Genomic DNA, 2,800 nt, shown 5'->3' with positions numbered 1-2,800 from the left:
CTCCTTGTAGTTACATCTCATCTAGACTTGTTGGCTTGCCTAGTGTATGCTTCATGTGCTTTGGTAAGGCGCTCCTTCACAAAATCAATAATCTTTGAGAATGTTTATGCAGTCTTGTTGGGATCCAATTATGGCAACACCATCCTCATACAAAGAGACAAGAAATGATGACCAAATGCTGGCTTATATGAAGTCTTGCTAGTGCTAGATGAATGAGTGTCATTAAGAATTACTTGCACCAAAGGAAGATATGTTCCCATTTTGATTGCTTGTCATGGCAATATGATTTGAGAACATCAAATACCAACCCGATTTTATATCTCTATGTCTGTTAGTGAAATGCACTATAGATAACTGAAACTTAGTCTCAAAGTTATTAAATAATGCCCTCCAAAATTGGGAAGTAAACTTGGGATCTCTATCTGAAGTAATTTTCCATGGTAAATCACAAACAAGATACCAAAGTCGAATAAACAAGAAAGAAATATCTTTTGTTGTCTGCACAAAATAAGCATGTAAAACTTACTAAACTAGTCAACAATATCTTTTGTTATTTGCATAGAATGAGCATGTAAAACTTACAAAATTGGTTAACAATGGTCCAACATTGTGTATTCATGGTTCCCATAATTGCTAGAAGAGAGCCTATAAAATCTATAATGATATCCTAAAAAGGTCCTTTGGGAATATACAAAGTCTATAGTAACCTAGCTTGCTTTGACTGTGGAACCTTCACTTTTTGGAAAATCTAGCATGCCTCATCATAATATTGGTAGACATCTCTTTTCATCTTTTGCCAATAAAATAACCGCTCCAGCTTCTCTAAGTTATTGTTGATACTATGATGACCCCCCCAATAAGAGAATCATAGGCATCATAAAGAAGTTTATGTCTCTCCTCCCTTAGGCTAGTTCTTGTAGAATATAACCAGCTATCTATGACTCTATAATGACTTGGGTTTAAACTAAGGGCCAAAATATAACCAGCCATCTATGACTCTATAATGACTTGGGTTTAAACTAAGGGCCAAAATATAACCAGCCATCTATGACTCTATAATGACTTGGGTTTAAACTAAGGGCCAAAATGTATGGAGTCTAGAATTCTACCAAATCCACATATGTGCCTTCGTAATATCCAAATATTTTCCTTGAATTTCTAGCGCACAGTCGAACCTTATAATGTCTAAATGGTGGCCTTTTTACTAAGAGCATTAGCAATAGGGTTTTTCCTACTAGGGATATATTCAATCGCATCTCCATCTGCTAATGCCTATCACTCCATCTGATGCCTATCACTCCATTAGGCATACTAGGCATGGTTTGCAACCATTTCAGTGTCTTAACAGCTATGATCACTCTTAAAAAGCAAGCTCTTTGTCATACATTGAATAATTCTTCTTAGCATCATTTAGTTTTTATGGTTGTAATAAGCCCCACTAGTCTGCCCTCTTTGCTATGTTAAATAGCACACCGATGGCAAGGAAGCTAGTATCGATGATAACCTCAAATGGATCATCCCATGATGCCATCTTGAGAACTGGTGCTTATGAGGCCATTTAATATAATGCATGAAAGGCCTTAAGAGCCTTGCTCCTTTGGTAATGCATCTTCATGCCCTTGAAGGCAGATCTATAAGAGGTTGTACAAGGTTAGAAAATTTGTCCATGTGGCTGTACAAGCTTGGAAAAGACCCACAAATGATATGATCTCCTGAGAAGCCTTGGGTACATCCCAATCTAGTATAGCCTACAACTTTTCAATGATAAGGAAAATACCAAACTCATTGATCACGTATCCCAGATAATGGACCTCTAAGAGGTCAAATGTGCTCTTTTTCTCATCAATGTGGAGCTCATTGTCCCATAAAAGTAGTAGGACCTTCTCCACATTCTGCTCCTTTGCATTAGTAGAAAATATTAGTATATCATCCAAGAAGATGAATACACTCTTTGCAATTAGTTCAATGAATACTCAAGACATTATCTAACCACTCTTGAGGTCTTATTTTCAAAAATACTTAAACACCATTAAAGCACTCCAGAATGTACTCAAATCTAGGCATTGGTGGGAACTTAATTTTTATGGTGAGCTTATTTAGTGCCCTATAGTCCACATGTGGTCTTATCTTTCTTTTGCAAGGATAATATGGGTGTAGTGAATGGCAAGGATGATGAGTGAATAAATCCAATCCGAAGTAACTAAGATAACACTATTGCTCCAGTTTGCCCTCCGATGCCTTAGATAGATGATAGGAAAACTTACTGTGGGTGCCTCTATCTGAGGGACCAACTCAATGCAATAATCCTTAGGGGGTGACTAAGTGATAGTATAGGGAGATTGGGTGGGAGGTCATCACTCAGCATGATTTCTTGTACTTTGGAAGGAGAACTACTGATTTTTTTTCTAAAGGTGTTGCTGGTTACTAGTTGAACAACAAACTATTTTGGGGATGGACATAAATTGTGGGTAAGAGCTAGGCACACTAGAGGTAAAAGACGAAGGGATAGAAGGAGGTTCAATGACATGCTATGAAGTCATTTGCAATGGTTTCCATAAAGAAGAAATGAGGTGTAGCTAAGAAAGATCAATGGATCCTTTACATTATCTACATATATAAACCTTAAAGAACTTGAGTCGTCAAGGAGAGATTTCTTGTTAATACATGATCACTTGGGTATCAAGTTTAATACTTTAAGTAACTTTAAGTAGAAGAGATACTATGTTGTATAGACCTCTACAATGATTGGAAAGGAATTCTTAATGGTGGGTGGATGTAATATAGAAGAATCCTTCATAAT

This window comes from Cibotium barometz, chromosome 28 (genome assembly GCF_041138505.1).
Source record: "Cibotium barometz isolate CiBa-2024 chromosome 28, ASM4113850v1, whole genome shotgun sequence".
Lineage (NCBI taxonomy): Eukaryota > Viridiplantae > Streptophyta > Polypodiopsida > Cyatheales > Cibotiaceae > Cibotium > Cibotium barometz.
This window is presented reverse-complemented; position numbering follows the sequence as displayed.